The sequence below is a fragment of the Nicotiana tabacum genome, chromosome 19 (genome assembly GCF_000715075.1).
Source record: "Nicotiana tabacum cultivar K326 chromosome 19, ASM71507v2, whole genome shotgun sequence".
In the NCBI taxonomy this organism is placed as follows: Eukaryota; Viridiplantae; Streptophyta; class Magnoliopsida; order Solanales; family Solanaceae; genus Nicotiana; species Nicotiana tabacum.
Genome location: NC_134098.1, coordinates 51,190,864 through 51,202,910, shown reverse-complemented (window position 1 = coordinate 51,202,910; position 12,047 = coordinate 51,190,864). Strand labels below are relative to the sequence as shown.

At 34.9% G+C, this 12,047-nt stretch overlaps 1 pseudogene; it reads left to right on the top strand.

Annotated features, from left to right (window-relative positions):
• The first annotated feature begins 7,984 nt into the window (after positions 1-7,984).
• Positions 7,985-9,690, top strand: LOC107795418 (protein LIGHT-DEPENDENT SHORT HYPOCOTYLS 3-like; annotated as a pseudogene).
• Positions 9,691-12,047: the final 2,357 nt, after the last annotated feature.

Genomic DNA, 12,047 nt, shown 5'->3' with positions numbered 1-12,047 from the left:
TTCCACCAAGGAAGAGTAGCATTAGAACTCTAGTTATTTTCTACTCTACTAACTCTATAAATCGCAGGATGTTCTCATTCTACTCGTGACGCACAAAAGCAGAAGTTAAACGTGAATTGAGAGCAAAATAGCAAGGCATTTTGCAAGCAGTTCGTGTGTGATTCAAGTGTGCGAACCTGAAGCTACATGAACTAGATAGAAGTACCAGCTCCAAGTGTCTGTCTTTTATTCTAGTTCAATTGTAGTAGGCGTTTTCATATTGTACCTTTCATCTTTATCTAGAGTCAATTGTAATAGGTACTCAGAGTATTCAAGTTAGAGTTAACTTGAAGTTGTCGCAGCAGTTAGAGGCTGGTTGCCACAACGGGATTAGAGTTAATCCTAGGTTTACAAAAGTATTTTGTAAATGCAATTTTTGGCTCAGTGATTGAGTGAACAGTTTGGGAAAATCCTACTAGGAAGTAGGTCGTGGTTTTTTTACCTTTTGAGCCAGGTGTTTTCCACGTAAAAATCCTTGTGTTCTTTAATTTTTGCATTTATTATTCTGCAACAGTAGTATAAGGAACACATAGAAGAACCATGTCCTTCTATAATCTGTGCACGCAAAAAATTGGACACCACACAAATCACTCCCCTCTTGTGTGGTATTGAAGTTAAAACATCAATTGGTATCAGAGCTGGTTATCCTTGAAGAGGCTAACACCTTAGGAGAAGATCAAGATGAGTGCACTACCTGAAAACTGGGAAGGGCAATCCACTGCTAGGTCACCACTCTTCAATGGCTAGTATTACTTTTGGTGGAAAAACAGGATGAGAGATCACATCATAGGAGAAGACTATGAGCTACGGGACATTATCACAGATGGTCCACTGACTACCATGAAGATAAATGCCGAAGGAGAAGAGGTGCCAAAAATAAGAGTTGACTGCACTGCTAACGACTTGAGGAAATGGGAGAAGAATGCTAAAGCCAAAAAATAGCTTGTTTGTGGACTCAGTCCAGATGAGTACAGTAGAATCTAAAGTTATACCATTGCTAAAGAAATCTGGGACACTTTGCAAGTGGCCCATGAAGGAACACCTCAAGTGAAGAGGTCCAGAGGAACACTACTATATTCTCAATATGAGAATTTCACCATGAAGGAAGGAAAAACCATCCAAGAGATGTATACAAGGTTCACCACAATGACAAATGAACTTAAGTCTCTTGGAATGATTATTTCTAAAGAAGACAGAGTTGAGAAGATTCTGACAAGGGTTCTGCGAGTTACTTGGGAGAGCTAATTGGAAATCTCACTGCTTATGTTTCCACTCTTAGGTTGGATGAGCTAATTGGAAATCTCACTGCTTATGAACTTAGAAGGCAAACCATGAAGATGGATGTACCCAAGAAGGAAAGGAGCCTGGCACTCAGAATCACTGAAGGTTCTGATCTAGAAGATGATGAAATGGCTATGATCATAAATGACTTCAAGAAGTATCTAATGAGAGGAAAGGGTTCTTCAAGAAGTGGAGGCTACAGCAAACCAAGGGTTCCTGAAAAACAGACCAATGAGGGCTGCTACAAGTGTAGGAAGACTGATCACCACATCAAAAACTGCCCTCTATGGAAAATTGAATGGAAGAAGGAAAGAGCTGAACGAAGAAACAGAAAGAAGGAACAGGTTCATCCCAAGAAGAACAAAGGATCAACAAAGGCTATGGTTGCTGCTTGGGGAGAAAGCTCAGATGAGGACTCAGATGATGAAGATGAATATGAACAAGCATTTATGGCAATTGGAGAATCCGATGAGGAATCTGAAGTAAGTATAATCCATAAAAGACAAGATTAAGTTGTTGTCTAAAGAAAGTCTATCTGAGTTACTTCTAGATTTCATTGATGAATCTGAGGATATAAATAATGAAAAGAAATAGCTGTCTAAGGAATGTGTGATTTTAAAAGAAAAGTGTAAGAACCTGGACCTTAGAGTTAGTGAGACTGTAAGTGAAAATACTGCACTAAAGAACCAAGTTCATGCATTTGAATCAAATATCCTAGAACTTAGATCTGAAAACCTAAAACTGAAATTAGGAACAAGTAAGAAGACAGCTGATTGCACACAACTCGCTCTAGAAGAAAACATAGGTAAACTAAAAGATGAGTTGTATAAGAAGGATGAGCAGGTAAGAATTTTGACAAAGGATCTAGGCAAGGTCAAGCATGAACTAGACAGAACTTATAAATGGAACAGGTCCTCCGATGCACTGTCATGGCTACAGGAACATCACAGTAGAAATAGAAGAGGAATTGGCTTTGGGACTCTGCCACCTAAATAGGATACTAAAAGCAAATATCTCACACTTCCTGAGAATAAAATTTGCACACACTGTAGTAAGACTGGTCACTATAAAAGTGAATGTACTGCAAAAGAAAAGGCTAGTCAAAAGAATAAAAAGTTTGTTCAAGGGAAAAATAGGCTGCCAGGTTGGGCTAAAAAGAATTTGATTCATCCTTTTTGCCTATAGAAAGGGACCCAAACTAGTTTGGGTTCCTAAGACTAACCCCTAATTTTCTTTTGCAGGTCTAAGTGAAGGGGAGCAGCCAAATATGGTACATGGATAGTGGTTGCTCAAAGCACATGACATGAAGCAAGAACCAGTTCCTTTCACTTGAGGACCTCAAAGGAAGTAATGTCTCTTTTGGAAATCGGAAGAAAGGTGAGATCATTGGGGTTGGTAAGGTAGGTAAAACTGACTCTCACTCGATTAAGAATGTCTATTTGATAGACGGCCTAAAATACAGTCTAATTAGTGTATCACAACTGTGTGATAAAAGTAACTTGGTAGCATTCACCTCTACTAAATGCTTTGTGATTAATCTTACCACTGACAAGATTATTTTGCAGGGAAAAAAAGTGAACAATATATATATTGTAGATATGTCCACACTGTCAGAAAATGAACTCACTTGCTTAAGTGTGTTGGATAATGATCCTCTTCTTTGGCACAAGAGACTTGGACATGCAAGTCTGAGTCAACTCAACAAATTAGTCTCCAAGGACTTGGTGATAGGACTGCCTAACATCAAGTTCAAGGAAGACAAAGTTTGTGAGGCTTGTGCGTGGGTGAAACAGGTAAGATCCTCTTTTAAATGCAAGAAAGTGGTAAGTACTACCAGAACGATGGAACTGGTCCATATGGATCTCTGTGGTCCAATGAGAACATTAAGCAGAGGTGGTAAAAGATACGTGATGGTGCTTGTTGATGATTACTCTAGGTTTATTTGGACATTATTTTTAACATCTAAAGATGAAGCATTTGACATGTTCACTTCTTTTATTAGAAAAACTCAGAAACAACTAGGTAATCAACTTGCATCAATTAGGTCTGGTCATAGCACTGAATTTGAAAATGTAAAATTTGTTGAATTTTGTGATGAGCATGGCATAGATCATAATTTTTCTGCTCCTAGGACTCCACAACAAAATGGAGTATTTGAAAGAAAGAATAGGACACTTGAAGATATGGCTAGGACTATGCTTCTTTCTAGTAAATTGCCCCATAGCTTCTGGGCAGAAGCTGTAAATACTACATGCTACATCATAAATAGGTGCATGACTAGACCTCTTGTTGAGAAGACTCCCTATGAGTTACTTAAAGGGAGAAAACCAAGTATATCCCATCTTAGGGCATTCGGATGCAAGTGCTTTATGAACAACAATAGTAAAGACTCCCTAGGTAAGTTTGATCCCAGAAGTGATGAGAGAGTATTCTTGGGATATTCTTCACATAGCAAAGCTAATTGGAAATCTCACTACTTTTATGATGGCAATACTTTTATCATTTTATCCTCAATAATATTTTATAATCACAAAATACTTTTCTCAAAAGCAATATTCCAAACGTCATTACTCATTTTCTTTACAAATTTTTTTAAATTTATACTCCCTCCTACCCAATTATGTGAATGTGTTCGGATTTTGAGAGGCAAACGATTTATTCGTTGACAGAAGTTTTTTAATATGCTTTTTAAATATTTTAAATTATTAATTATTGTGATTTATAGTACTTTTCACGTAATTTTTAAATATGTAAATTTTATTTTAGAAAAACTAAAAAGATCTATATGTAAATGCATGTTCAAAATAAAGAAGTTAGAATTTCAAAAAGCGAAAAGGCGCATAAATTGGGACAGAGGCAGCAATTTTTTGTAAGATATTAAAGGGTAGTTTAGTTATTTTAATAAAAGAATAGTGTATCAGTAATTATTTACCAAACATATCAACTGGTTATTATCAGTTTCAACACATCTATCCACATACATATAACTGCTTATTTATAAAATTAGTTTCAGTAGTAAAAAATATTTTTTATCATTTCAAGCTTATCAACTAGTATATATTTAATTCAAAAGGGCTTCTCCTTAGCTAGAGAAGTTTTTCACTTTTTCGATCAACTATATAGTATTCACAAATATCTAATTATACCTAATAAGCACTGCTGTTTGATTTTGAAGTAAAAAGGAAACAAAAACGAAAAAGGAAATTCAGTCTCTTTCTTGAGAATCTTTGTTTGATTATTGTAGCGTTGCACTCACATTCTAGATGTATGTACATACCGCCTTATAAGTTATAACTTACCAAGGTCTTAGCCACCAGAGTACTGTACTGTTATTAAAGAAAGGAAAATCATACAACAATTACCTTACAGGAAATTAGTCATTAAATGTGTCGAACTCTTTTTCTGAGATAATCTAGACGGGAGACATATTAGGAATAGGGATTCATCCAAAAACAGTCTAGTTAACTTCATTTAAGCAATAGTATAAAGCAATCAATTAATAAAGCTCCCTAGTGAATAGGGATTCATCCAAAAACAGTCTAGTTAACTTCATTTAAGCAATAGTATAAAGCAATCAATTAATAAAGCTCCCTAGAGTGGAGAATTGTAGTTTCAATACTAAATTTAAAGAGTATCAACGCTTAGCCTTTGTTTTTGACATTTTCTAGCTTCATTTCTATTCTTTTGGAGTAGACTCTAACTGTTGGCCTAAGTGAAGGTTAGTTTTGAATATTGACAAAGGAAGTTCATGCATGAACCAGGTCTATTCCTTGTGTGCATAGACACGGGCAGATTCGAGCATGTGGGATACACGTGAATGGGATACGCTTAACTCGGTCTAATTAATATCTCCTGATCGAAAAAGGGTTGCATAATTGATAAGAATAAGGACTCCTTAATCAAAGAGAACACCATCCAAGATAAAGGAAAGAGTTAGAGGTTGAGATCAACTAGAACTCTTCCACCAAGGAAGAGTACCATTAGAACTCTAGTTATTTTCTATTCTACTAACTCTATAAATCGCAGGATGATCTCATTCTACTCGTGACGCACAAAAGCAGAAGTTAAACGTGAATTGAGAGCAAAATAGCAAGGCATTTTGCAAGCAGTTCGTGTGTGATTCAAGTGTGCGAACCTGAAGCTACATGAACTAGATAGAAGTACCAGCTCCAAGTGTCTGTCTTTTATTCTAGTTCAATTGTAGTAGGCGTTTTCATATTGTACCTTTCATCTTTATCTAGAGTCAATTGTAATAGGTACTCAGAGTATTCAAGTTAGAGTTAACTTGAAGTTGTCGCAGCAGTTAGAGGCTGGTTGCCACAACGGGATTAGAGTTAATCCTAGGTTTACAAAAGTATTTTATAAATGCAGTTTTTGGCTCAGTGATTGAGTGAAGAGTTTGGAAAAATCCTACTAGAAAATAGGTCGTGGTTTTTTCACCTTTTGAGCCAGGTATTTTCCACATAAAAATCCTTGTGTTCTTTAATTTTTGCATTTATTATTCCGCAACAGTAGTATAAGGAACACATAGAAGAACCATGTCCTTCTATAATCTGTGCACGTAAAAAATTGGACACCACACAAATCACCCCTCTCGTGTGGTATTGAAGTTAAAACATCATAATCTTCAGACTTCAGTTCTGCAGGGAACTAAAAACCATAACGTTACCAACTACAAACTTACGTAACCTTTTATCCATGATAAATACTTATTGGCACAAAGTATTTTCACCAAATTAAGCAATTTAGGCTAATAAATAAATATTAAAGACATGATAAAAGTCAAACTGCATACCACTTAACTAGGGATAAGGGACAAATTTGTATATTCAAAATACATATTTTGTATTCATTAATTTGATATAAACATAAAAGTGAATAAATTTTTACATTTTATCCATAATGTCCGATAATCAGAGTTTATCTACCTTGAGGGCAGGGGTGCCGTGGCACCTGTGATTGAGTCTACTAAGAAAGAGGTTATGAATTGAGAAATATTGTGCGCACAAGGGGAAAATTTTGATAAATATACATATAAATAAAATGTAAAAATTTAAAGCAATGTATAGATATATAATAAACTTGACGCCATTGAACATTATAAATTTCTTAGTCCAACTGGTCAGATGCATTAATTGCTAACTGTAGGTCAGGGAGTGGAGTCTAAGCTTAGACATGTGTTATTAAATTTTTGAGCCTCATATAAAAAGTTTAGGTTGAAAAGGGATCGAACCCAAAATTCCTTAATGGTAAGGATCAATCATATCACTAAGCCAAAAGTTGTTACAATAAGAAAAAGAAATTATTTCTAGTCAACCTGAATACAGTTTAATAAAAGCGGATAATTATAGTAACGTACTTGAACTGTGCTTTATTACATGATCGAAATTTTGTCCATTTAATACGATATGTATAATATTTTATTTATTTATTTATTTCTTCAAATGTCAGCACCACTTACTAAGAGCTTTTCGTCCACCACTGGTCGCACAATTGTTCACTTTATTCTGTGGAAAAGAAGTTCAATTATTGTTCGTGATATCTTAATTTTTTTACATTATAGACATAGTTTAACTTATTATAGTATGTTGTATTTTAAGGCTACGTGTGTACATTCACCATAAGCAATACATATACTCAGCTTTTAAATAAGTTGAAAATTCTTTACATTAAAATCCAACATTACAATATCTGTAAGGGAAATAAGAAAGGTAGACCGGGATAAAGCTACCAAGAAGCTACTACTACTAGATACTAGTAGATTCATACCAGTTTTACCAATGTGTTCATTCGAAACCAAACCTACTTGTGTAAGAAATATTAGTCCTATGTTTAATTAGGATCTTGAGTTCGAACTTTAGAAATACTAAATATATATAATGCTTCCTCCTTTAACAATTTTTACATGGGACAAATTCGAATTAATATCTATATATAGAATTGCTTTTAAAAAAACGAAAAAGGGTCAAATATACCCATGAACTATCATAAAAGGTTTATATGCACCCCTAGTTATACTATTGGTTCAAATATACCCATTTTTCGTTAAATTTGTCCAAAGTGGACATCCAATCCTACGTGGCACTGGCATTTGATGATGTGGATGTCACATGACTTGCCACCTCAGCGCCCCTAACCCATTTTACCCCTTCCTTCTATTTTTTTTCCGCCACTAAAATTTTATTTTCCTCCACCACTATTGCCACCATAACCGCTACCATAAAAAATACTGTATTTCAAATTTTAGTCTTTTATATATGAATTAGGGGCACCGAGGTGGCATCCACCTCATTAAATAGCTGTGCCACGTAGGATTGAATGTCCACATTGGACAAATTTAACAAAACAGGGATATATTTGAACCAATATTATTACAGCAAAGATATATTTAGACCTAAAATATAACGAAAAGTATATTCAAATCTTTTCTCATAGTATAGGTATATTTGGCCCTTTGCCTTTAAAAAAACAGATATATATAATCATAAAAAAAACACGGTAAAAGAGAAAAGATTCAGTCATGAAGTAATTATCTATGACACAAGGGAGTGTTGGTCAGTCAAAACTGGACATGGAGCTGTCATTCAAGTAAGCAGAGAGTGGGTGAATAATAGAAAACTGTTTGCATATGGCCCCCATGTTTTCAACTTTTTTACTGTCTCTATCTTAACCTGCTGTCTATCACCCTTCCCCATTTGATTAATTGCCTTAGAAACCCTACACAGTGTTTCACCTCCCTTTTTCTGCTCTCTCTATTCTCCGATCCAACCACAGTGAAAGAAGCATTAAGAAATAGATAGAGTGGGTAGTTTGCTTCCCCTATTTTGAGGAAAAAACCAATCTTTCATCATTTTCAGAATACAAAGCTACTAAATCAACCAACAGGACAGTGTTCCAAGATTTTCTACTATTGCTCAAACAAAGAAACTCCAAGGAAGACCAAAGAACAGAAATGAACTGAAAGAAAAGAGAGATAAAAAAGAGTCCTTTCACTTACTCTCCCATCAATCCCTTCATCATTCAATTTCACCCCATAATCAAACTCTTCCTTCTTTTGCATCTTCAGTACACCTTTCTTTCTCTAGTCTCTTTCTTGTTATTTACAAATATGGTAATCTTCTGATATTTCAATCAAAAACCTCACATCTTTCTCCCCTTTATATCATGCCATATGTTCTTTTTCTCGGAACAGTCTCATTTGGGAAATCTCCCTTCTCTTATTAAACCCTAAAAAAATCAAGGGTTGCCCCCCAAAATAAAAAAGTAAAGGGAGGGAAGTAGAAGAAGGTGAACAGTCACAAAATCAAGAATTGATATATTGATCAAAAGAATCAAGCAGAGAGAGAATCGATAGATCGCTTTGAGAGAAGAAATTTGAGCTGAAAATATTCATGGATTCTAATAATAACAGCAGTAGCAGCTAGTTGAACAATATCAACAACAGCAACAACAACAGTAATATTACTATTACGTCATAGTCTTCATCATCGTCATCGACCTCAAGCCGATACGAGAATCAAAAGCGTCGAGACTGGAACACTTTCGGCCAGTACCTTAAAAACCACAGGCCTCCACTTTCCCTCTCCCGCTGCAGCGGCGCTCACGTTCTCGAATTCCTTCGTTACCTTGATCAATTTGGTAAGACCAAAATTCACACCCCGATTTGTCCGTTTTACGGTCATCCGAATCCTCCAGCACCATGTCCCTGTCCACTTAGGCAAGCTTGGGGCAGTCTTGATGCTCTTATTGGACGTCTTAGAGCTGCTTATGAAGAAAATGGCGGAAAACCTGAGACTAACCCTTTTGGTGCTCGTGCTGTGAGGCTTTATCTTCGTGAAGTTCGTGATTTGCAGTCAAAAGCTAGGGGAGTTAGTTATGAGAAGAAGAAAAAGAAACGCCCTCCGCCGCCGCAACAGTTACCTAATCCGCCACCGCTATCATCAGGTGATCAAGCTTAACGTAAAACATCGCAATTACCTACTGATTTTAGCTAGGGATCTCGAATTACTAGCTAATATGCAACTTTTAATTTAGTTATGGATTTAGTTGTTTGAGGGTCTTCTATTCTAGTATTTCGTTATGATCTTTATCACCTATTGTTATGTCACTAAGAAGGGTTTGTTAATGAATCATAAATTGTACTACCAATTTCTATGTGTAGTTCTGCCTGTCATTATGGATTTAAAGCAAAGATTTGCCAATGTACGATTTTGGCACTATTAGTAGTAGTAGTTGTTGTTGGAACTGGTAAAGGGAGCATAAATCTTGTACTGAAAACTTGTTGTCGGAGTAAATATACTTTGGCAGCAACGTGACTAGAGGATCAATACTTCGGAATAAATTTAATCATGATATTAGCATTATGGAATATTTAGCAATCGTCATTACTTAGATTTCTTCTAATATTGTACCGTATTAATTGCATCATATCCATCAGATCCCTGCTGATCAATTCCCATAATCGATACAAGGTTGATCTCCAAGTTTTTAAACTTAGTTACGAGTATTTTCTTTTGCTTTACTCATTCAGTGTTCAAAGACCTAATACAGATTCTTGCTTGGATGGGTCTACTAAGGGGTAAAACGTAACTCTTGTCAATTGATACGGGAGATTGAGCATTTTCTTGTGGATCTCCGATCCTTTTTCTTGTTTTGCTTTTTAGCTTTCCAGCTTTTGCAACTTACTGCCTGAGATTGAAATGTTGGTTTTATACACGAAGTATTCTGTTAACAAACATACTTCTGGTGAGGGTTCTCATAAGTCATAGACTAAGCTCATGCAAATTGAATTAATTCCTTTTAAAAGTGTTTAGTGGTGAATTATATATCTTTATAGTATTACTTTGATAGCCTTCTATGATGTTTTTATTGATAAATTATATATATGCATCTATTAAATTGATTGCTAGTGTTGTCACTTCATTGAGGTGTTTGATGAAATTGGCAGACAATTTGATTCCCTGATGCCCTTCAAAGAAACTGCAAGTTGCATTCTCATTGGCTGGTTAATTTATTCAACTCTTTAATTTCTTTGTAAATCTTAGATTATGCTGATTACCTGAATCTTGAAATACTAAATCTACCATACTTTCGAAAAGAAAATCTTCTTAGATTTACATTGGAACTTGATGAAATCTAGGACCTGCAATATAATGTTTTCCTTACAATTTATTCGTAATTGCAAGGTTTTATCTGATTGCTTATAGTTCAAAGGAAGATAAAAAATCAAAGTTCAATTATCTTTGTTTTCTTGAAGCAAAATTGACTCAGACAAAGGCCTAGTCCAAAGGAATTGTGTGTCGATGTATGCTTCACATACTTTTCATATACTTGTCAAGTTATTTGGTGGGGTGTGAAACTAGCACTCTAACCTATAAAGGAAATATTCCCAATCCCACCACTAATCTTTTCAGATTATCATAGGATGATTTTTAGGGGGTAGTCAAAATATCAGAGAAAGGGCCCATATTACACAATAATGGATCTAGATAATTGACTAAATAGAAGTGCATGATTCTTTGTAGAAAAATTATCAGTTGATTTGAAGAATCGGATGATTTTGGTGAGAGAATATATGTGACTAAAGTTACAAGTTTATTTCGTCAGCTAAATTTTGTCAAATGACATCTTCTAGTCCTGTTGGTTTTTGTTGATCATCTTCTATAGTTCAAAGCTGCACAACCATTTGAATTATGGTTTTATGTTAAGACATCCTAAAAAAATTTATGTGAATTTTAACGTGTAATATCACGCTAATTAATATTTTTATTAGGTTATCCGTCAATATTTACCATAAAACCTGTAATTACTATAATAAGTAATTCGATTGCATGTATATTTTTACACCGTATATTTATAGATCACTTAATTGACCTCTTGAATTAGTTTGGCTTCCTTAGTCTCCGATTAGAATAGCGGTGTCAGAGGCTTCTGCTGAAGTTTCCGGCCCGTTCCTCAGTTAATAAAGCGTATCCACGGATGAAAATTAAGACGATCAAAATAGACCAACTTCTCTTATTCAAAAGTATTGGGGATCAACAAACACTCTAAGATCTAGTGCCTTCAAGAAATTAGATCTTATAGTCATGTACATAAATATTGGATCTGAGAAGGAAAATATCCTTGTTAAACTTCCACCGCCATCTAATTATCAAAAAATATTTTTACTTGGTCCAGTAGAAAAATAAAGACGGATATTTGAAAAATAAATATCCTTGTTGAATTTTCACGGCCATCTAATTATACAAGAATTTTCACTTACTTGATCCATAAAAAAAATCAACAAGGACATTGTTGGGTGTGTGCAAGGCAGATCTAAATTTTTTAAAATATGAGCATCACTAAAAAAGAAAAAAATTTTATTAAGTGATAATTGATCCTTGTTCTTGTAGGTAAAAAAACTCAATATTTAATGTAATGCACCATTTAACTTTTATGGAGCATGGGTGGCAACAAATAACATTAGACTAATTCTAAAAAATATATACATTACATGTCTAATTTGGCGAAAAGACCATGAGTTCGCCTATCTCATGAACTATCTTATAAATCCACCCCTGGGTGTGATGTGAATAAAGTCACACGTGGAAAGTAGAAAAGAAAAATAAGTATTTATAAGGAGTTTGATACTCTTAATGGTGTGAGGATTTTAGGGAAAACCGTGCGGGCTTCCTCAAAACGGATAATATCATGCCATGTTAGGAATATTTTTGGGCGGTTTTAGCTCA